Source organism: Podarcis gaigeae, assembly GCF_964106915.1.
Source record: "Podarcis gaigeae genome assembly, chromosome: 2".
In the NCBI taxonomy this organism is placed as follows: Eukaryota; Metazoa; Chordata; class Lepidosauria; order Squamata; family Lacertidae; genus Podarcis; species Podarcis gaigeae.
In genome coordinates this window covers 96,735,579-96,760,329 of record NC_139679.1, presented here as the reverse complement: position 1 = coordinate 96,760,329, position 24,751 = coordinate 96,735,579, and the positions used below count along the sequence as shown (strand labels likewise).

General features: G+C 44.6%; 2 long non-coding RNA genes across 2 annotated transcripts; one reads left to right on the top strand and one right to left on the bottom strand.

Moving 5' to 3' along the window:
* On the top strand, positions 1-17,413 carry LOC310838243. The gene is made up of 3 exons (XR_014560843.1): positions 1-474; positions 14,899-15,033; positions 17,068-17,413. It is a non-coding gene; the product is annotated as an uncharacterized lncRNA (long non-coding RNA).
* Positions 16,620-22,872, bottom strand: LOC310838172. The gene is made up of 5 exons (XR_014560761.1): positions 21,336-22,872; positions 20,435-20,526; positions 18,738-18,961; positions 16,920-16,981; positions 16,620-16,729 (listed from the first exon to the last, which is right to left on the bottom strand). It is a non-coding gene; the product is annotated as an uncharacterized lncRNA (long non-coding RNA).
* Positions 22,873-24,751: the final 1,879 nt, after the last annotated feature.

Below are 24,751 nucleotides of genomic sequence, written 5' to 3'. Positions count from 1 at the left end.
CGCTTCATCTCTTTTGCATATCTTAATCTAAATACAGGAACAGGGAAAGAAAAATCCTAAGTGGCAACTACTATCTAAAAATGTCTTGGGTGTGTGTGGAGTTATTACTATGGCACATTTACTTTAGGAACAAAGCACCACAGCAGGAGACATTTCGCTGCTTATCACGTCGAGGGCCCATTCTGTTTGTGAAATGAGTACACAATGTAGCTCTTAGTGTTCCTCTTGACCTTCGAACTGTGGCCTTTTCACTTGACCTGCACTCTCGTAAATCCAAGTGGCAAACAAAGAGCCTGACTCTGGCTCCATCGCATCCGAGAAGACGGTGCTCGCTGTGAGTTCAACGGGGACAGGATCGGGCCTTGTACGCAGGCCAGCTGGCAGAAAGCGCGTCTGAACAAAGCTGTTGCCAGAAGTGTTTTGTCAGCCACCAAGGAAGAAGTACAAAGTGTGCAAACACACGGCAAAGCCTCTGTGAGTGACTTTAGCTGCATGCTTTTTAAATAATAACAATAATAAGCTTTTAGCTGCCTGCGTGGCAAGCAGTGCTTTCAACTAACAAGGTGCCCAGGTGGATTTGACCAGAGGGCATTGCTTTTACCATTCTGCAAAAGTTAAGGTAATCTCACAAGAGTATATTGTTGCACACCACTCCAATCTTCAAGTGGTGCAAGATCCCAGGGGTTTCAGACACTTTACCCAGGGTTCGTGTTTCCTTTGGAATTAGGAATAGTAGCAGAGACTGTGGTGTCTATGATATATGGTTTATTTGCATGTGCATACAACCTGAGCCTACGATGGAGGGGCTCACAGCATTAACACCCCTATGGGATATTGCTTTACCCAGAGCCTTGGATGTAAGCAAAAATCAGGCATGTCTTTCCATCACAGGCTTCAGCCTGTTTCTTCCTCCAGCTTCTAGCTTCCACACACACAACTCAGCTCTTTTCTAAATCCCCACCAACGAGTTGAGGGGCCCATCCATTTGCCATCTGGCACACAACCACTTCCTTTGTTACCTTAACAACCCAAATTTAGAAGGCCATTATCAAGAAGCTCGTCTGGCTATTCGACAACATGAAAGTCCTTCCTTAGATTTTAACACTATCTGGATCCAGGAATTACAGTAGGCTTATAGCTTCCCACTGCAGCACATAACAATATATAGTGTAGCAAGGAAGGGCGTATTCATTCTTCCAGCTTTCCTTGGAAAATCATCCAAGCTGTTTGCTACATTCTTGCTATCTTTTATAATTTTCCATTGAATAATTACTCACATTGAGTAAATGTGGGATTCTATTTCCAATTATCTAGCTTTCTACAACTATCACTCAGCTGACTGCTGGACAGTAGAACAACAACAGCCCTGTTGTTTTTCAAGGTTCAATCTGAACGTTTACTGAATATTGGAAAGGATGTAGGCTTGTTTAGCTTGCTAGTGAGTTTATGTTTTCGCCACCATAAAGGTCAATCCTGCAATATTTCCAAGTGCAGTACGTAACTGGTAGTGTGTGATATGCCCTAAATGCTGCACAGACCATAGTAATCCTGACTGGGGAGGAACCATAGCTGAGTGATAAAGCAGCTGCTTTGCCTGCAAAAGGTCCCAGTATCAATTCCTGGCATTCCCAGTTTAAAAGAGCAGATTGCAGCATGATGAACATATATACCTTTAGATATAGATAGGAACCTGCAGGTTCAGCTTTCCTCCTGGAGGCATGGATCTTCCTCTCTCCTAGTGCAGACCTTAGAGTTGAGTGCTGCAACTCCTCAATTTTGACAGTGCATAACTGGCTACCCTGGTTGTGATCCTGAAAACAAATCCTGAGCTATGCATAAGGTCAGAGAGACTGTCTCTGTCTCTTGTCACCATCTGCGGCCTAGCCAATTTTTTGTGCCTGGCTCTGGTTGATATAGTTAAAGCTATGGTTTTCCCAGTAGTGATATACGGAAGTGAAAGCTGGACCATAAAGAAGGCTGATCGCCGAAGAATTGATGCTTTTGAATTATGGTGCTGGAGGAGACTCTTGAGAGTCCCATGGACTGCAAGAAGAACAAACGTATCCATTCTGAAGGAAATCAGTCCTGAGTGCTCACTGGAAGGACAGATCCTGAAGCTGAGGCTCCAATACTTTGGCCACCTCACAAGAAGACTCCCTAGAAAAGACACTGATGTTGGGAAAGATTGAGGGCACAAGGAAAAGGGGACAACAGAGGACGAGATGGTTGGACAGTGTTCTCAAAGCTACCAGCATGAGTTTGACCAAACTGCGGGAGGCAATGGAAGACAGGAGTGCTTGGTGTGCTCTGGTCCATGGGGTCACGAAGAGTCGGACACAACTAAACGACTAAACAACAACAACAACTGGTTGATGGACCTTGAGGAGGGCCAGATCTGGGGGTGGAGGGAGGAGTGAGTCTGAGGGGATGTAACAGCTGGAGAGAGAAAGGTTTGCCCTTCCACTGGAGAAAATGGGAGAAACAAGCCAGAAAGCTCTGGCTTCCTAGTGTTAGATTCCTGGCGTTACATTCAAACCACGGGTTGTGCTCTTTTGTTTCCTAACAAGCCATGCTTGCTAGCCAACAGAAGCCATGGTTTGTTGTTGCCTTGGTGGTGATCTTCCTCTTCCTCTTTTTCATTACATTTCTATACCACCCTTTGCCCGAAGATCACAGGGCAGTTTACTATACAAAAACACATGATTACCTACCATAATCATGAACAACACCAATGACACCCCCTTGTTAGGGAACGGAAACCTGGTTTGGATGTAACAGGAAGCCAAGGTTTCCTGGTTTGTTTTCCTAGCTCACACCAGTTGTGGAAGTGTCTGGCTAGTGTGCAACAGCACGCTCCTTGTTCCTGACAAAACATGGTAAACCAGAAAGTTTGGCTTATCATTACAAACAGACACGGCCAACGTTGACAGTACTGAGCTGGAAGGAATGGCAGTCTTGACTTGCTGCAAGGCAGTTTCCTATCTAACACCCCCATCATTTACCACATCAAATCTGTCTGCAATTATGTATTCAAAGGGTGTTTTTAGAGATATGGAATAAACGTTTAATGAATCACAAAACTCAATGCTTTATGGGCTCGCTGCCGTTGTGCATTTCTCTGCATAAAATGCAACTTTATGCGCTATGTACTTTTCTTAGTCTTTACCCCCCACTCCAGAAAGTGGGATCCAAATTGTATCCTATTACAAATGCAATCACGCGAAGCCTTTTTATTAGTAATTCTATTTTCCCTCGAGCGAAGAGTAGAATGTGAATGAATTGTCAAAGATTGCTTTAAGTGCCTCTGATTGAGGAGATGATCTCCAAAGTGTAAGGAGACAGAAAAGAATAAAACTAACAGCTGCTATATTTAACATCAACTTGCCTCTGGTTCACACACGCTCGTTTGGGATGGCTGTTTTGCATTCGTCAATCCATTTCATGTGTCACGTTTTGAAATGTGTGTACAATGTCCGTGCACAGGGCAGTCAGCACGCAGCCTCTTCCACAACTTCCTGAAATGTAGGGTTGCCAAAGGGCCAATAAAATAAAATTAATAGGCTTGCCTGTCCCTATAAAAGAAGTTGGAAGCGCAGCAATTAGCAGGCTAAGCTTGCTGTAGCTCAGTGCTAAACAGTAGCCCCATTTGGACATTTTCCACGTGTACAAGAAAAGTTTTGGATTTGATATCCCGCTTTATCAAACCCTAAGGAGTCTCAAAGAGGCTAACATTCTCCTTTCTCTTCCTCCCCCACAACAAACACTCTGTGAAGTGAGTGAGGCTGAGAGACTTCAAAGAAGTGTGACTAGCCCAAGGTCACCCAGCAGCTGTATGTGGAGGAGCGGGGAAGCGAACCCAGTTCACCAGATTACGAGTCTACCACTCTTAACCACTACACCACACTGGCTCTTAACCACTACACCACACTGGCATAGAGGCTTAGTGTAGAGGCTAAGCAATGGAGAAGGTAGCAGGGGACCACACTGTGTGGCATTGGCCATGCCTCCTGTGTGTTCACATGTACTGCCTGCAAATGGAAAGCTTGTGCATGAGCAGCTACTCACATAGAGACTTCCATGGGAGAAGAATCCTTGATCAGGGAAGGGTAATAAGCAGCTGCCCACATATAGACTTTTCCTGTGCAGATTCATGGACATCTAGGAGGTAGGGAGGGGAAAGAAATTCGATTCAGTTCACATTCAAAGGTGAATGTACCAAATTTGCACTTTCTGAAACATTACGGGAACCCAAACACAGCCACCCTTTGCTATTTGCACTTCTCCGAATTCTGCCATTGCAGCTCTCCATCCAGGTGATGTGTACAAAATGCATGTGTCCATACAAATGCACATATTAATGAAAATAATACGCAAAAAGGCAACATATTGGGGAAATTGCTTTGCAGTGATGTGTACACCAGGCAAAATTGTGTGTACATTAGGAGAAATTCACAGATGAATTTCCCAGAGGATTTAAATAATAATAATAATAATAATAATCACAAACTGATGTGAAAAAGTGGAGAACTGAATTTAAGATTGGGAAAAATGAGAAACTGAGAGAAACCGAAATTGATGCATTTGTCTATCCCACTTAGGAGCTGAGGCCAGTAGTGTGAGCTGCTGCCCCTTCTGCACACACAGTCTACACGTGGAGAACACCTGCATAGGGCTTGGGTCACCCGCTCTTTACTGCTGTTAAAGAGTCAGCTTCAGGTGCCAGCTCACAGGTTTGCAGCCTTGTTGTGGCATGGACCCATCTAAGGAAACCTATTTTCTAGCTTAATATGCAGGGTAATCTTAAGCCAAGACAGAATCAGAGATGAGCAGAGTGCAGATGAGGATTAGCTGGCATGTCTCTGAGTGATTTCCATTTACAGTGGATCAGCAAGGCCTTCTCAGATCCCAGTCATTTAACAATAGTAAGCATACAAAGGTTCTTCTTCTTCTCTAAATTGGGCTGCTAAAACAAAAGAGCTTGGCAAGAAACCAGGAATATGAGCTCCTTTCTGATTAGGGTGGCCATGTGTCCTACTTTATAGAAAAGAAGGCAGTCTTCTATTTTTTGAAGGACTGCCAGTCCCCTTTTGAAGGTGACCTCTATTTGAAGTCCTGTTTGAAGATAAGGAACAATAACAAGGGAGAGCAGGAGCCTTGAAGTTGTTCGCCTTGTTAGCAGCACCTGGCCAGCAGACTGAGCCAATGCACAAGTCACCCAGTGTCTTCCCCAGTAAACAAGGTGTATTGTGTTTATTGTACAGAGGTACCCCGGGTTACATACGTTTTAGGTTACAGACGCTTCAGGTTACAGACTCCGCTAACCCAGAAATAGTACCTCGGGTTAAGAACTTTGCTTCAGGTTGAGAACAGAAATCGTGCTCTGGCGGCGAGGCAGCAGCAGGAGGCCCCATTAGCTAAAGTGGTGCTTCAGGTTAAGAACAGTTTCAGGTTAAGAACGGACCTCCGGAACGAATTAAGTACTTAACCCAAGGTACCACTGTATTTAAATTATAGTAATCATTTATTTATTTTTAAGGGACGCAAGTGGCGCTGTGGTCTAAACCACTGAGCCTCTTAGGCTTGCCGATCCCCGCAATGGGGTGAGCTCCCATTGCTCAGTCCCAGCTCCTGCCAACCTAGCAGTTCGAAAGCACACCAAAAAGTGCAAGTAGATAAATACAGTGGTACCTCGGGTTAAGTACTTAATTTGTTCTGGAGGTCCGTTCTTAACCTGAAACTGTTCTTAACCTGAAGCACCACTTTAGCTAACGGGGCCTCCTGCTGCCGCCGCGCCACCAGAACCCGATTTCTGTTCTTATCCTGAAGCAAAGTTCTTAACCTGAAGCACTATTTCGAGGTTAGCGGAGTCTGTAACCTGAAGCGTATGTAACCTGAAGCGTATGTAACCCAAGGTACCACTGTAGGTACTGCTCTGGCAGGAAGGTAAACAGCATTTCAGTGCGCTGCTCTGGTTTCAGTGTTCCGTTGTACCAGAAGCAGCTTAGTCATGCTGGCCACATGATGCGGAAAAACTGTCTGCGGGCAAACGTCGGCTCCCTCGGCCTGTAAAGCAAGATGAGTGGTGCAACCCCAGAGTCGTTCACGACTGGTCCTTTACCTTTACCTTCTTTAAAATCATTTTAAAATTTTAAAATTTGCTTGTCTGTATATAAATTGCCGTTTGCAAATGGTTACAGCAATTGATGTCATCTTTTCGTTTTGGTGATGCAAATCCTCTTTTTTTGGCAACGCTTAACTGGCCATCATTGTTCTGGTGTTGAAAATCTCAGCAGAGCATAAGCTCGGAGGCATGCTGCTTCTTAATTTTAAATGTATTTTCTGCGTATGCACAAATCCTGCAGTCATTATTCTGTACCCGGCATTTGTTGATGGACCTGGGACAGTGTTTTGGAGCCCGTGACAGGATGATGTCCTGGGCCCCCTCTTACCTTGCCAACTTGATAGGCAACCACAGTTGTGGCCACTATCTTGATATCCACCAAAAGTAAATCATTTCATGTAATACACTAAAGCATTTTTTAAAAATAAAAAAGCTTAGTTTAAAAGCACTTTCTAGAACCTCAAAGCAAATTACAGTGGTGTGGCACAGGCATCCTCCTGGACACCTCAACCAGAAGGACCAGCTCTGAGAATGACCCCCTTGGCCCTTTCTTAGCAAATAATGTATAAAGCAAAAGTAGGACAGCGGGCGGAGGGAAAACAACATCCCAAGCAATCCCAATGCAATCTGTTACCTGAGTTATTAAGACTGAGGACATTTGTCTAAGCATATTAATTAAACATCAGGGACCTTAATTTAATGGAGCGTCGAGCAGAATGTGTCAGACCCTGTAGAACCTCTTCCCAACTGGGGTTTCCCCTGCCTCAGAGGGAAACCTCTCTTGTCCTTGCTCATTTCTACAACCCCCCACAAATTACATACACATATAGCAGACGAGGGTTGGAATTCATATCTGAATGGGCTCAGGATGTGGGGCATAACATTATGTTTGCAGACTGGGAAAGGTTATGGAACACCGGTTTGAAATTCACGGCATGTACTGCCTTGAAGGAAAATATTATGAAAATGGTATACCGGTGGTACATGACCCCAGTCAAGTTAGCCAAGATATATCATCTGTCTGACAACAAATGTTGGAAATGTGGAGAGGCGGAAGGGACATTCTTTCATCTCTGGTGGACCTGCCCGAAAGTGAAGGCCTTCTGGGAAATGATCCATAATGAACTAAAAAAGGTATTGAGATTTACCTTACCTAAAAAACCAGAGGCCTTCCTCCTGGGCATGGTGGACCAGAGAGTGCTTAAGAAGGACAGAACCTTTTTTATGTATGCTACCACAGCAGCAAGGATCCTGATTGCAAAATACTGGAAGACACAAGATTTACCCACGCTGGAGGAATGGCAATCGCAGTTGATGGACTATATGGAACTGGCTGAAATGACTGGCAGAATCCGAGACGCGGGAGAAGAAACAACTGAGGAGGATTGGGAAAAGTTTAAGGACTATTTGAAAAAACACTATAAGTTGTATGAATGTTAAAAAAAAAATGCACCTTTCAGGAAATTCTAGCTTCAGCAAATGTAAGTTATTGGAATGAAAATTAAGACACAAGAATTCAGAGGTAAAATAATGAAATAACTTTATTGTGTTTAATATAAAACATATAAGAATTGAGCGACAGTAAAATTGAAAATAGGGAACATGATAAAATGGAAGTTACAATAAGTTTTGAAATAAGTTAACAAATTGCTGATGCTTTATAAGACAGAGAACGCAGGGTTCGGAGGATGTGGGGAAGTCCTATAGGTTAGATGGAAAAAGAATATGGAAATTTGTTATTTATATCTTTCTTTCTTATAACCACTCTTTATTCTTTTTTCTGTATTTCTGTACTTTTAAAAAAGCAATAAAAAAATGTTTTTAAAAAAAAAGGAATTCATATCTGAATGATACAACAAAGTGTTGGTCAGGGTAGGAAGCACATCTGAATTCTGCTTCAGGCAGCAAATTGTCTTGGGCTGCCGCTATACAGAAAAAGATGTTTTAGAAGGCTGCCTGGGTGGCAAGAAGAAAGAGCTGGAAGACTCTGAAGACCCAGCCCCAATTCAACCCTCTGCTGCAAGTGAAGGGAATCTTGTTGCCACATTCCCACACATCAGCATATGCAACCCAGACGTCAATGTGTCATACATCGGCTGACACCAGGAATTTTTTTTTACTGGTGTGAAGCTTCACTCAATCTCGTAACACGCTGTCTCGACTTACATCAAAGCTCCAAACCAGGAGGGCACAAACAGCGCACCCAAAGTTGCTTTAAATAAAAATAAAAAAAATAACAGACATTTGAGAAACAGAAACGAACGATGGCTTGCCTATTTGGCATTATATGGTTCACAACTTAAGAAGAAGTAAAATGATGCAGAGTGGAGAAATGGTTATTGCAGAGAGATAGAAACAATGCTACGAATAAGAAGATCATGATTCCACGGAACCACAATGGAGTGTTCAGTAATAAGCTCTGGAATGAATTAAATCCAGAAACAAACAAAAAATTAACCCTAACCCTGCCAGCCACATGTTTGTCTTTTGACCATACGGATGGTCACCATGTAGCTGCACAGACCATAGGTTTGGCTTTACCCCTAGGTAAAGGTAAAGGGACACCTGACCATTAGGTCCAGTCATGGCCAACTCTGGGGTTGCGGCACTCATCTCACTTTATTGGCCGAGGGAGCCGGCGTACAGCTTCCGGGTCATGTGGCCAGCATGACTAAGCCGCTTCTGGCAAACCAGAGCAGTGCATGGAAACGCCATTTACCTTCCCGCCGGAGCGGTGCCTATTTATCTACTTGCACTTTGACGTGCTTTTGAACTGCTAGGTTGGCAGGAGCAGGGACCGAGAAACGGGAGCTCACCCCGTCATGGGGATTCGAACCGCCTACTTTCTGATCGGCAAGTCCTAGGCTCTGTGGTTTAACCCACAGCGCCACCCGCGTCCCTTGGCTTTACCCCTGGAAACCCATAAAGAATGAGTGCAGATATTACAATAGGTAATACTTGCTCAAAACAGGTATCGAGAGAAAAGGTCAAGTTAGTTTTCTGTCCCTGGGCCGCGGTTAGTCGAGTGGCGACAAGCAGAATTGTCATCGGTGAAGATGGACAGCAAACAAAGCTGTGGATCTCAAGAGGCCACTGTGCCCACTTTATTTGTGGTTTCCTGCAAAACTTGCCTGGGATCCTGGAGAACTACAGTCAGTCCAAGTAGGCAGTACTGGGCTACAAGGGCTAGTGAGCTGACTCAGTATAAGTGAGCTCCATATGTTTATAAGTAGTATGTATGGAACTCCCATCTCCATTGATAACGTTTAATACTTAGGGGAAAGTAGTTGCAGCATCTCACAGGTGGCAAGTACAGGGACTCATAGAAACATATATATTTTTGTTAGCCGCAAGACCCCTGTGGAGTTCAAAGATTGTGAATCCGTTTTAAAAGTTGGGATGGCCTGGGAAAAACTTTATGGGGTGTGTATGTGTGTACGGGTGCGTGTAGAAGAGTGGGAGGAGGGAAGAATTAGAGCACACATGTGTTGCCTAAACCTAGCATTTTAGAAATTCGTCATCATCATAACGCCCTCCACAGTGGTACTGCAGGTTACAGACGCTTCAGGTTACAGATTCCGCTAACCCAGAAATAGTACTTCAGGTTAAGAACTTTGCTTCAGGATAAGGATAGAAATCGTGCTGTGGTGGCAGCGGGAGGCCCCATTAGCTAAAGTGGTGTCTCAGGTTAAGAACAGTTTCAGCTTAAGAACGGACCTCCAGAATGAATTAAGTTCTTAACCCGAGGTATCACTGTATTGTCAATGGCCGGAGGTGAGTGTAGGTCCTTTTATAACCCTAATACAAGAGGGGAGGTATCAGCAGCCTTGGGAGAACTCATGAGGTTGTAGAAAACGAGAAAGAGAGAGAGAGAGAGCGCTCTAAAGGGAGGGAACCAAAAATTTGCCCAGTGAGGAATTAACATGCTCAGTGGACATGGAATGCTGACTGACTGGGGGGGGGGGAGATGGAGTACCATGGAACTGGGCATGGCTGCCTGCCTCACTAAACTAGAGACTTTGTGGGTAAATGGTCCCCATATCTGATAAACAGAGCTTTACTAATAGGTTAATTACAACTACAGCAGCAGCAGCAATTCACATTAACAACAACAATTCACATTAACAGAACCAAAATCACCACTACTTCACCATTGCATGCACAAACATGACTTAGTTCAGTATGTAGGACTCATGATACCTTATGGTTGTCCTTTTCTGTCTTCCCCCATGTCACAAACCAGCCAAAGTGAAGCAGTTCATACCCAGAGCACATGATTCAATACCCAAAACACTTACCCTCTAGATACAGTGAAGAGGGGGCTGCAAAGACTTTCACATTTGTTGCAGCATTATTTATTGGCAACTCACTCTGGACTCAGCCATGGAAAGACTCTTAGAAGTTCACAGATTTAGCATTTAAATTGAGCGTGGCCTTCTCCAGAGGAATCATTTAAAAGATTAAGTAGGAGCAAGGCTTTGGGATGTGATTATTTACAGTTAGTCTATAGCCAAATTAAGGGACTACGGGGTTTTAGTGCCACTCTCAAAGTACTCACAACCACCCCCAAAACGCCCTCATGTAAGGCCCATCAAAGTAAATGGATTTTGGCACAAGAGAACAGATTGAGAATCAAGCTCTGTACCCTGCTGTAAATTACAAAGTGGATTCTTTTCCAGTGTAAATTGATACCAGGGATTTCAGCAACATTATGCCAGTTTGTCCTTGCTGAGGAAATAGGCCGTAATAAGCCTGTACTTATTGTTGCAGTTGTCTTTCATCGCAATTACTGTCCTAAATCAGAGGTGCCCTTGATCATAGGACACATATTACAGCAGTTTACCAGATATAAACATTTAACATCTAGACTGAGCCACTGGGAGTGGTCATTAGGAGATCTGAGATGAGCTGTCTGCAGTACGGTGTTGACACCCACCTCTGTTTCTCAGTAACATCTAAATCAGGAGAGGCTACGCATGACCTGAACCAGTGCCTGAATGCAATGAGGGGCTGGAGCAAAGTAAAGAAACCGAGACAGAACCCTGATTAAGATGGAGACTCTGTGGGTAAATGTCCAGTAAACAATGGTCCAGTAAACAATGGTTTACTAAAAGAATAGATACAAATATAAAAAGTTCCACCACTATATTAAGAAACCTCTATCTCGTTTTTGTCTTGGCAGCACCTTTTGTGGTAATTGGACTAGTTTAGGGTTGCCATATTTCAAAACGTTGTTGAGCTTTGTGGGTGAGGGCAAAGTTGTTGAGCTACTGAAGTTTGTAAGCTATTTTAAAGGAAAGACTTCAATTCCGACATGGGTTGCCTTATGTCTGGGTTTCCCCACACATTTTGCCAATCTCTCCCCCCCCCCCCACACACAATTTTCTACAGACCTAGTCAAATTTATCTGGAATTCTGACCTCCATGTTGTTCACATCTATTTGCATCAAAGCCCAGAATGTGCTTTTGCTTTTAAATGAAACAGATTTCAAAGCTGCACCCAATACATACACCAAGGATAACTAGAGGAAGCAACTAGAGGAACATTTTGGGGAGAAGGAAAGTCCCATTCATTCTGAGCCATCTCCACCACAGAAATCCAGCAAGGTGGACTGCACAGTCCACTTTAACCTGACTGCAAGTTCCTGTGTGGAGTCTCCTCTTAGGCCAGTTTTCCCCAACCCTCCAGGTGTTTAGGACTACAATGTCCATCTACCTCAGAGAGGTTGAGCTGGCTGTGGCTTATGAGAGTTGTAATCCAAAGCATCTACGGATAGACCATTGAGGACACAGAGCCCTGAAATAACAGCACACAATCACATAAGTTAGAACTGTCTTGCTATGCCTCTGTTTATAAAGGAGCCTCAGAGATCGGGATCTGTTTTCTGTCCACTGCCACCTTCCACGGTTCTAGGTACAGCTGCCATCTCTAGGTCCATGCTCTCAAGATGAATCCGGTCACCTGAATATCCCCTGCTTTTACTCAGTATCTTGCAGGTACTAAGTTTAGTTTAGTTCTTGCCGGAGAACTAAAAAGTCCTCTGAAATTTTCTCTAGAGTGAATTAGCTGCCATTTATACTCCTAATGCTCTTTAGGTGGTCTCATCTCCCCACAGATGGTAGCCTTTCTTTTCCAGCAGGCATTTCAAGTAGGCTGTATTATGTTTCTCTTCCGTTCTTTGTCAGTGGTTTCTTTTTATTATTGTTTTAGACGCCACATTATTTGATCGCTGGGTTGTTTCATTGATTGCTCTGCAAAACACTTTGTGGTGGCCTTGCATGGTGAAAAGCGGCCTGTCAATATCAGAAATAAAAATACGGGGGACCCGGGTGCCCTCAGCAGGCCCTGGCTGCAGATGGAGATGCTCTACTGCCGCCAACTTCTTTGCTGTCAGGCAGTGAAGCTCCAGCCAGTGCTCATATGTTCTTTGCTGCTCTTTCTCTCACATCCTCCCCTTGTTTTTTTCTCTGTGTAACAGTCGGCACAGGGAGATCCTTTCAGAGATCTGAAGTGCAGACAGCGTGGGTTGCTGCCTGCCTCCTTCCACATTCTCACGTGCGCCCACAGCTCTGGCTCTCTGCCACCTGGCAAAGGAGCATTTCGCTTGCTCGTTACTCAGCTTTTGCCCGCAAGGTTTCTCCCAGCCTTCTGCACAGACAGGGCCACCCTCCCGTCATGCTCTTACACCAAGCAGCTCAGCTGTGCTCCATCCTGAAAGGTTGAGATCCTTCTCTCTGCGTTTGCTTTCAAGTTCTTTCCTTTCTGTGTTCAGCAGCATGTGCTTCCAACATGCTGGATGCCATGTTATTTGTTCTACCTTTCAGAAATAATGTTTTAAAATTGTGTTTATGTTTGTATCCTATGAAACCTCCCTGCTGAAGAGAATCTGGATGCACAGCGGTACCTCAGGTTAAGTACTTAATTCATTCCGGAGGTCCATACTTAACCTGAAACTGTTCTTAACCTGAAGCACCACTTTAGTTAATGGGGCCTCCTGCTGCTGCCGCGCCGCCGGAGCACGATTTCTGTTCTCATCTTGAAGCAAAGTTCTTAACCTGATGCACTATTTCTGGGTCAGCGGAGTCTGTAACCTGAAGCGTATGTAACCCAAGGTACCACTGTACTCAGCAGGCATCAAATTTGGAGCAGGATGTTATTACCACGGTTAGGGCAAGGGCTTCTAACGTGGAACAAGATTTTCTCTCCTCTCTCTGTGATCTCCCTCCCAAATCTGTTCTGGAAAGTTGGGGGAGGACGCCCAAAACAGATTTTTTTTTTTATGGAGGTGAGGAAGTCCTGTAGCACAGGCAGAAGTCCATGTACTAATGGGGCACCTCTGTCGGATACTAATGGGGCACCTCTGTCGGATATAACCTTGACTGCGAACTGCATCCCTGTCTTCTTTAACAACGAACAGTGCACTCATTTCATGCTGTTTTCTCTGGTATCTCTTACAATCTACTCCACTTGGACCAAGTGGATTGTGCAAAACTTTCAGATCTTATTGCCCTCCCCAAAGTCACAAACCTGTTCACTTGAGTAGGCTTGGTTGTCTACTTTTTACACAAGGTTATATGGATTCTGAATTTTATATATATATATATAGACACACACACCCCAACTCCTCTGGGATTTCCCACATCATAAACTAACTGTCATCCTAAGCTGGCTAGTTTTCTTCCCAAGTAGGGGCTTGGTTTTAATGTAAAGATAGGTGAGTCTCAGCATTAAACTAACAGCAGGGTTTGCCCATCACACATGCACTTGCTAGGAAATGGAAGCAGGCGGTAGCAGATATGGAAGTATCAAGTCAATGACAAATATGATCTAAGCTCCAAGGTCCCTGTACCCATGCGGGGATGTCCTTATATCCAGGGCTTTTCTTCAAATAGAACTTGCAAGCACCTCTCAGGTGGGTGCCAATATCATTCTAAGAGAATGAGAGAGATGTTTGTGGCGAGTTCCAGACCTTTTTCTAGATAAATTGCACAGCTTAAATTGCACATGTATATTTCAGGGAAATATGGAAAGCAAGCTCTACAGAAACTCAGAGTGGAAAGTAGGGGAAATGTCATAAAATCGCTCCGAAGAATATCCCAGCAGCTTCTGCCCCCCCCCCCAACAAAAGCTGTCATAATTCTACACTTTTGACTATATTGAAAGGAATGTGCCAAATGAGACAGGATAAATATGGAGAAAGTTGGAGAAATTGGATCCTTTGTGACTGGCTGAAGCATTTTATCCCGGGGATAGATCATGGCTCAGAGCATATGCTTGCGATGGCAGGAATCCAGATGCCTATGGGAAGCCTGTGAGCAGGGCCAGAGCGCAACACTTGCACCTCTTGTGGTTACCAGCCCCTGATATTCAGAAGTATACTGCCTCCAGCTCTGGAGGTTTCACCATAGCCAACATGGTTAGTGGCCTTCTCCTCCACAAATGTGCCTAATCCTCTTTTAAAGCTGTCCAGGTTGGTGGCTCCTGCAGGAGCGAGTTCCACAGTTCAATTATGGAGGTAGGTTAGCTTCCCAAGGGCAAGTGAGCTTTGTGGCCGAGGCGAGATGTGAATTTGAGTTCCTTGCATCTTCAGAGCCCTACCCATTGTGGCACCCTAGCTCTTACGCAAACAGAGCAGGATTGATCTACGCTGGGAACATAACTTTCTTGAGGTTGCTCTTGTCTTCCACGGTTGGCTAAACAATTGTGTGCAGTGCCAAGCATCATTGGTAGAGTCCTTTCCAATGGCTCAGATTTATCCTGGTGTCGTTTTGTGCAGGTTGCTAAAGTCACTCTGCTGTGGATTGGCCACCATCACCCTTGCATTGCAGGAGTAACGCTTCCAGGTTCAGAAGGGCAAAGAGGGAAGCAAATTCAGCACCAGCACCTCCCTGCATACCTCTGAAGCATGCAGGTAAACTTGGATTTTTGCATGAGGGTTCCCCCTTCCCCGCTTATTAACATGCAGCAAAACAAAGCTGTCTGCATCTTCCCCACAAGAGCTGCCTAAAAAAGAAGAAGAATTGCACGAGGCCGAGGCTGGATTTACAAGCATTGTAGTTATAGCAACAGGCGCTTGAGTTTATGCAAGAGAGCTCTGTGAGACAGTTACACAACCGCCAGCTTCACATGAAGAAAAGGGAATGCGCTGGAGAAAGTATACGACCAGCAAGGTGACAGAAAACTCTGGAAAAGGGCAAGGCAAAAATTGCTGCTGGCAGGGAAGAAATCCTTTTGAGATGGCCTGCCCTCCTTTGATTGGTCTCTGCAATAATTTATTGTGTGTGTGTGGTTTTTGTTTTGTTTTGGCGCAAGCGTCTAGCTTTTTTCTCTCTCCAGGCTCAAACTTTCATGTTTCTCCCTCCCCACACCTATCCAAGCTCATTCATGCCCGAGTAGTGAAATAATCAGGGAAATAAGCAGGGAAACAATGCAACCTTGCTACCTGTGCGCTTGTGACTGAAAGCATCCTGCAAGTGTGTAACGCACACTCATTTGGCAAGGCAAGTTGGCGTCCTTAAATTACACAGTGCTGACTTTCTCTTACTCACCGCAGGCAGTTGGGCTAAAGAGCAATTCTCCCTGCCTGCAACTCAGAGTCCCTGCTAGAAAATCAATAGTCATTTGGCAGCCTCCTGGCAGTGAACCAGCCATATTGCAAAGTCTCCGGAGAAGCAGCTTTTAGTTCCACGTGGCAAAATCAAAAAAGCACATTAACAAAAAAACACCTCAAGACCTGAAGAGTCCTCAGCCAATTCTGGTCCTGCTCTCTGGTCCGATTCGCTCTTTTCCCCCCTTAACCCAAAGCCCTGCAAAAGTTAAAGCAGCTTTTGCTGACAGTCACACATGTTGGTGTTGGGCAGGCTGAGAAATTATTCCAAGTTAATTTCTTGCAGTTTATCGGGGTACAGTGGTACCTCGGGTAAGAACTTAATTCGTTCCAGAGGTCCGTTCTTAACCTGAAACTGTTCTCAACTGTTCTCAACCTGAGATACCACTTTAGCTAATGGGGCCTCCCACTGCCACCGCGCCGCCACCGCGCAATTTCTGTTCTCATCCTGAAACTAAGTTCTTAACCCGAGGTACTATTTCTGGGTTAGTGGAGTCTGTAACCTGAAGCGTCTGTAACCTGAGGTACCGCTGTATTTTTATTTATTAATACTGTGTTTTTAGAATTGTATATTCTGTTGGTGTAACCTGCCTTATGGCAAAGGGAAGATAAGAAATCTTATAAATAAATAAAGTAGACCTGAAAAAATTATGACCCACCCAAGCCAAATGCAGCTCATGAACCACAGGCTTAATAAATAAATGCCATATTTTTACTGCTTGCCTGGAATTCTCAAAACATGGGGTACTGTTAATCAGCTAAGAAGGGCAAAATGTGTCGCTGGTGGTAAATTACGCAGCCCTGACAGCTAATACTATTCCCCTGAGAACAGGACAATTGAAATTAATGCACCTAAATCAGGCTACTGAGATGTGGAAGGCCAACCAGGAGTGAACTTTTCTGTGAAACGACTGCAAGCTCAGTTCAGTCCTTTTTCTGGATGAGAGTATGCTCAGGGGCTTCCTAGTCTTTTGTTTAAACTTTGTGTCTAAGGACTCAGCTAGATTGGTAAAGAAAAAGCATTTTATATGTGTTGTAGATGCGATTTTAAAAAATAACACTGTGACACCAGAAGGCTCTGTGGAGTCCCATCTTTGCCTACCAGATTTCCCTGTATAAGTTTACAACGCGTTTAAATAAATTGCTTCTTTGATGTGTCTAGATCCAGCCTAACTATAGCTGTTTTATACCTCACTCTGGTTGGTGGAGCTTGGGGTTCTAGTTGGTAGCTCTTGGGTTATATCTTGGAGTTCTAGTAAAAAAGAAAGAAGATCCATCAAGCCTGAAGTCTGCCCATTCCTGATATATGGCACGTCCTTTATTCTTCTTCTTTTTTAGGCTTAGAAAAGAGTGCCAAAGAACGAACGCCAACGTCAACACCAGAGGATCATCCTATTGCCTGCAATGAGTAATACCTTCTTGGTGCTAAATTGTTAAGCCCAGATTCATAGCTGATGTTAATAACAACTTCTTCCTTGGAAAAATGCCGTATTGAAAGACAATTTCCTGTGTTGCTAATGGATTTGGAATTAAATTCCCTTACGGTTCAAGTCGCACGCTTAAAAACAGTATGGAAATACTTACTTTTCCACACTACCCAGTAGAATGCACGACCAACACAAAGTTTGCATCCCTAAAGCAGCTCTGTGCACACTTACAAGCAAATCTTAAATGGTGGTGGCAGCGGCGGCAGCAGGCACAACTCTTTCCCCCCAGGGTGTTGCTTGTGATAAGGGGGAATATTAAGACCTCTAATCTGTTTCCAATGTGGAGGTTACAGGGGGCCATTTGGGAAGGAAACCCTGCCAGGAAATGTATGGAGTCTCATTATCTTTTATCTTACTCATGCAGAAAGTTTGCAGAAATCGGCTGCTCAGCCACAAAGGAGCTTTCCCAAAGAATTATGCAGGCCGTGTGTGCATGCTTATCAGGGGCTACAAGAGCAACTCTCCATCAGCCAGCTGTGGGGCCTTGCAGAGATAAAGCTATCCCTCTGCCCGGCGCTGACTTTGCGGATAAATCATCCTGTCTCCTCTGCGCCATTACGCCTAACCTCTGCTTGGCCCTCTCCAATTGTTAGACAATTTCGCTGCAAGAGCCAAAACAAATGAGCAAAGCATCTGCGCCTTTCTCAAGTTTCTCCAGCCATTACTGCAAGCAAAAAAAAAAAAGTGGAGGGGGGAGAGAAAAAGCAGCTGCTTAGCTTTGAAGAGCAAGGTAGCCCCATTATAAATGGGCCTATGCAGCTTTTAATGCGAGGCAATCCTACACCTGCACACACAGAGAGAGCCAAGGCAGGTGGGAAGGAAACATGAGATGAGCCTGGGAAGGAAAAGTGTGGGGTTCAGGTCTCCCGGATCCCAAGCAAGGTTCTTTTTCAAGGCGCAGAGCATGCTCATAATATATCATGATTATCGCAACCTTCAGAGACCAATTCATCAGCAAGGAATGCATATGCATTATTTCCGCGATAACACACGTACAAAGTTGCCGACTCTTGAAATAAGGTTTTTCAAAGCCTGGGTCCTTGGGGATCATAGATTAGTAGTTCCAGGAATTGGGGGCAGGGGTGTCAGGAGGCGAGGAAAGCTCTGCTCATCTAAGGCAGCCTTTCCTAACCTGGTTTTCCCCAGATGTTTTTGGATGACAGATGCCATCCTCCCTAATCATTAACTCCGCGGGCTGGGACAGATGCGAGTCCAAAATATCTGGCACTTGCTAAGCTACAAAAAACTAATCCAAGGCTGTTGTATTTTTTTAATTCCACTTTCCTCCAAAAAAAGCTCCTGTTGACTACATTGTTCTTCCCACCTGTGAGGTTGGAGTAGGCTGAGAAAGAGAGACTGGGGTCTCATCCACAGTTCTGCTTTCCCCACCTAGAAAGCATGGAGGATCCATGGGACTCCTTTCCCATGGAAAACCCGTTCTTTAGTGCTCAATCAGAGCAAACGTCAATCTGGAGAAAACCTGGACTGCCATTTACTCAAACTGAGAGCTACAATACAGACCGCATGGGCTGGAGGTTTCCCACTCCCATCTTAAAACTGAAGACACTGCTTGTGTTCCTCTTGCATGCTTCCAGAGCATCTGGTTGGCCGCTGTGAGGACAGGAGGCAGGACTAGACGGACCATTGGCCAGATTCAGCAGGCTCTTCTTATGTTCTTATGAGGCTGAAAGCAAGGTCCTCCTCCTCTGGGAAGCTGTTTTCCGGTTCCAGCTCTAGGGTGGTCCCTGGGGGAAAAAAGGTGGTGGAACATGACACATGGCTGGGAAATGGTAAAATTTTAGGGGTACATCTCTTTAGCTACTCTGGTGTTCACACCTGAAAGTTATGCCAACTTAAGCCCTGTTTTTCAGATCATAGCATCATATTGAAATATTATTACCGTATTTTTCGCTCTATAAGATGCACCAGATCATAAGACGCACTTAGTTTTTGGAGGAGGAAAACAAGAAAAAAAATATTCTGAATCCCAGAAGCCAGAACAGCAAGAGGGATCTGGCTTCTGGGATAGCCTCTTGCTGTCCCGGCTTATGGGATAGCTGCACACAGCTTCTCCCGGGCAGGGGGATGAAGGCTCCCCCTGCCCGGAAGAGGCTGCGCGGGGCTAAGCCAGAAGCCAGGACAGCAAGCCGGAACGCTGCACAGTGATCCCTCTTGCTGTCCTGGCTTATGGGATAGCCGTGCACAGCCACTCCCGGGCAGCGGGAGGAAGGCTCCCCCACGAGCCGCGCTCCCTTTAAAAAGCGTGCAGAGAGTGTGTGCGGCTCTTGGGGGCTTTTCCCCGAGGAGGGAGAAGGGCATTCCTTCTCCCTCCTCGGGGAAAAGCCCCCAAGAGCCGCACACACGCTTCACGCGGCTTTTTAAAGGGAGCGCTGAGCAGAGCCTCCCGCCTGCATTCACTACATAAGACACACACACATTTCCCCTAACTTTTTAGGAGGGGAAAAGTGTGTCTTATAGAGCAAAAAATACAGTACTTGGCTAGGTATACACCTTCATTGTTACCTTAAAGCATAGGTGGCTGACCTGCAGCCTCAGCCAGCATGGCCAATTGCCGAGGATGATGGGAGATTTAGTCCAACAACACCTGGAGGGCCACAAGTAAATTACCCCTGCCATAAAGAGATGACAATAGTGGTGAAGGAGAGCAGCCACAAATACAGTTTATACTGCTGGTCAATCACATCAACGGCACGGATCCTGTGGCTCACCTTCCAGATGTTGTTGGACTCCTACACCCATCAGCCCCAGTCAGCATGGCCGTTGGTTAAGGGTGATGGGTGCTGTAGTCCAACAACATCCAGAGTGCCGCAGGTTCACTATCTCTAAACAGCACATTGCTCTACCAAGTGGTGGGGAGAATGGTACCATTCTCAAATTTCTGATCAGGTGTGGAAGTGGCACAAACGTAGCCTCACTAATTGCCAGGATCATAGAATTGGATCGTTGGAAGGGGTTCTGAGGATCATCTAGTCCAACCCCCTGCAATGCAGAAATATGCAGCTGTCCCATACGCGGATCAAACCTGTAACCTTGGCAATATCAGCACCACGCTCTAACCAACTGAGCTATCCAGGCTCTTGGTTATGGATATTATGGATGAATGATCTGCCTAACAGCTGCCTCTGCATGTGCACTGTGGGAAGTTGTCACTTGCTGAAATAATAATAATAATAATAATAATAATAATAATAATATACTGTCCTATAGCCGCAGGTCTCAGCGCGGTTCACAGAAATTGTTGTCTGCATTGTGTTCCAATCTTCTTAGCCATCCAGGTGAATTTTCCTGGCTTCCCAGAACAAAACACAGAAAAATATGTTCCAGTCAATAATTTAGCGTACCTAGGTGGCAACATAATTATGTTAGCACAGCGCTGTAGGCCTCTGTCTGGTAGCACAAGATGCTATGAGTTTCTTAACACGGGCTGTATTTAAACACATTGGATCAATTTGAATCAATTTGACATGTACACACTTCAGGGCCTGGCTAGTTTCAAATCAATTAAAGTCCTTATGACTTTATGATTAGAACCCCAAGGTTATAAAACATTAATGTAAAACTCACAGTTTAAAGTGGAAACGTAAAATCCCAGAGTTATGCTTCACACAAAAAATAAAATCAAAATCACAAGAATCATTATATAAGCTCTGCTGAACAAACAAGGTAAGGGCCATTAGACTGTAAATTGTGTAGAGTTGGATGTAGGCTTTTTTTTTTTTTTAATAAGGAGAGGCTATAATTAGGGCTTGCTGGACAGTTAAATGAAAATGAGGAAGTGCAGTTAACTAGCAGCCTTCAGCCGAAAGGCAGAAAGGGGAACAGAAGCTCCAAATCAGAATGTTAACAATGGGGTCGTTTGTACAAATAAACAGAGACATTCTTGTTGGTTTTTACTAGAAAAGTATAATAGATTTGGGGTCACAGTCAGCACAGAAATAGTCCTCATATCACAACCATCTTGCTTTCTTGAGTCCAAGTTGTGGTGCTGGGTGAGATGTTGGGTTTGGACCAGGAAAACCTGGGCTCGTATTCTAGCTCAGCCATGAAGTTCATTACACACACACACACACAGAGACACACGACAATTTTTAATTTAACCTTATAGGACTGTCCTGAGGCTACCTTGGAGACATAACCTCCAAGGCATACAATCCAAAGCGCGTGAAATCATAATTATAGATAGCTTGCAGGCAACATCTAGTCAATCTACCCAGTGTTCCATGTGATCAGAACGATGGCAAGCATGGCCAATGGCCAAGGATGATGGGACCTGTAGTTCAACAACATCTGGAAGGCCGAAGGTTCATTACTCTTGCCCTAGAGAGTATGGGAGGTTCACATGTCACTTGGTTTGTTCATGCCACCAGGATCTCTTTTTTCAGCTGGCAGCTTTCGGCAGTGGATCGGCTCCCTGTTTTTGGTACTCTGGACTTCATTATGCCTGTTGATCTAGGGAAGGGGAGAAATTCAGTTTTGGATCTTATTGAGAAACAACCTAATTCACACTTCTTTCCAATAAGTGAACCGAAACACCTGCCCTTCAGAACGTCACTCATCCAGATTTTATGAAGCAATTCTCCAACCAAAAAATCCATATACAGTGGTACCTCAGGTTAAGTACTTAATTTGTTCCAGAGGTCCGTTCTTAACCTGAAGCACCACTTAAGCTAATGGGGCCTCCTGCTGCTGCCGCACCGCCAGAGCCCGATTTCTGTTCTCATCCTGAAGCAAAGTTCTTAACCTGAAGCACTATTTCTGGGTTAACGAAGTGTGTAACCTGAAGCGTATGTAACCTGAAGAGTATGTAACCCGAGGTACCACTGTATTAGGAAGAAAGTGTGCGTAAAAATGAATATGTTAGTGAAAATGACATACAAACATGCATTGTAATAGGGGGAATTGTGAGCAAGCATGTGCCCATTACTCAAGACTGCATAAAATAATTGTTTATTGGGGAAAATTTCTGACCAATTTTCATGAGGATTTCTTTGAATCGCAAATTGCTGCAGAAATGTGGAGAGCTGCATTAAAGATTGGAAAAATGAGAAGCTGAGAGAACCAAAACTGAAAGATACAGTAAGTCCATCTATATATTGACCTACAGGCTTTGGATGACACTTGGACCTACTTTGTTGGGTGGGTGGGTGGGTGGGTGGGTGTTAGAGAATAGGCTTGTACACTGAACACAGGGCACAAATTGTCTCTGGACATGTACCTGCAAGTGTTTGTGTGCATACTTCTTGATTTTTACAGCTCAACTATTTGCAAACCAACAGGTACACAGGCCGTACACACACTGAACTTTACATGTGAACCACGCTCACGTAATCCGTTTTGTTCCAGTTGTAAGCCTATGAATGGAGAGTATTCGTGTGAAATTCACGAAATGGGCAAATCACAGCTGGGGAGACAACCTTTTTCAACATGCCACTATAGCTGAAACTTTGAAAAAAACCTACTGTACAGACATTAGCAGGTGATAATGCTTCCTTCCATGCTAGGAAAAGTTTAACCCACTGTGCTGAACAGGACACTGCAGGCCAGGCGTGTTTTTCTGATAAGCCAGCAACCCAAATCACAACCAGGCTGCATTTAAACCATTCAATTATATTTGTATCCTGTTCAAGCTTGGGGCAAGAAAGTGGGATCTCTCTCTCTCTCTCTCTCTCTCTCTCTCACACACACACACACACACACAGAGAGAGAGAGAGAACAGAATAGAAATTATTATTATTCTTATTATTAATACTTCCCTTGCCTCTTGTCTGTTACTCTCCCTCAGATAAGTGGCAAACCTCAAAACTGTCCTTCACTGTATTTCCACTTTGCTGCTCCAAAGTACCGAGACAGTAAATCTTTAGAAGTGCTGCTGGAGAGACAGGGCCAAGAGTTATGCTCACGCACCTCTAAATGATTACAGTTCAATGTCTTCCTGGGATATGGTGAGTGGCAGAAGGGGAGGTTATTTGGTCAGCGCAGGTACAAGGGGGGTCATTAGTGTGCGAGAGCATGGCAGATAAATGGGTCAATTTGGATTTGCTACTCAGCCTGACAAGATGGAATTGCTGGTCTTATACTGCTGCGGATAATTAGCTCTCGCGACTGCCTTTTAGAGCATTGGCAGGCTATAGTTCCTCTGTTAGATGGTGACGGGTGTTTTTGTTTTAGACAGAAATTCTCCTTTTACGGATGGCTCCCTTTAACTCCATTAGCAGTCTGGTTACTATACTTATTTAGGTCCGCCCCCCCCCCTTTAACAAAACCAAAGGAAGGCTACCTTCTCATTTAGGTACATGGAGCTATTCATTTGGGAGTCCATACGATTCTATACGTGTCCACTCAGAAATAAGTTGCACTGAGTTCAAAGGATCTTACTCTCAGACGAAGGGCTTGTCCACACTTCTTGTTCCACTCCTTTCCCTCAGGAAATCCCGCTGTTTACCAGAACAAATGTTCATGTGTTTCTGTTATGTACTGAATTGAATAGGATCCAAACTGCAGCAGTCTGATTGGTCCTAGAACAATAGTATTCAGAATGCAGCAGTCTGATTGGTCTCAGAACAATGCAGCAGTATGATTGGTTGGTAGGAACCACCCAATCATGCTCCAGATAGAAGTGAATCCACAACCTGATTGGCTTACAGTAGAATTCCAGAATTAGCCAATCATGTGCAGCCCATTGTGTAAATAATGTATATAAAGCAGATACTTTGAGGGGACTTTGATTCATTCCTCCTCACCACTATGAGCTGAATAAAGAGCATGAAATCACTTTGCGACTCTGAGTATATTTCAGTTTCTCTGTGGATTGATGCGTGTTCCAATTCAGCGGTACCTCACCCCAGTCTACCTTGACCTCCTGAGCTGCCTCTGGCATCCCCTGAGGTCCCTACAGGGGCACAACATTTGAATGTTGAATATGGGAGGGGTGGCCAAGCAGCACCATCAAGATATGGTTGAGCCCCAGCTCCCCTCAGCCGCCCTCAACTAACACGGTCAGGGATTATGGAAGCTAGGAGTTTTCTTTTGCGGCAGGGAAAAGAAAAATCTATCAGTCCCGTGCCTACAAATCACAGGACAAATGGAAGAAAACACAGGAAAAACAAAAAGTGTTTGTGAGCCTTCTCTCTCTGTTGCCTTATACAGTGGTACCTCAGGTTAAGTACTTAATTCGTTCCGGAGGTCCGTTCTTAACCTGAAACTGTTCTTAACCTGAAGCACCACTTTAGCTAATGGGGTCTCCTGCTGCCACTGTGCCGCCAGAGCACGATTTCTGTTCTCATCCTGAAGCAAAGTTCTTAACCCGAGGTACTATTTCTGGGTTAGCGGAGTCTGTAACCTGAAGCGTATGTAACCTGAAGTGTATGTAACCCGAGGTACCACTGTACTGTACCTATTAAATGCACCAGAAAGCAGTTGGCAAAATGGGGTTGGGATATTAACAATAAAACAGCAGCAGGTTTAGCTCAAATGAACATTGTGTTGGTTTGTTTTCAAATGGGGAAATTGTGACT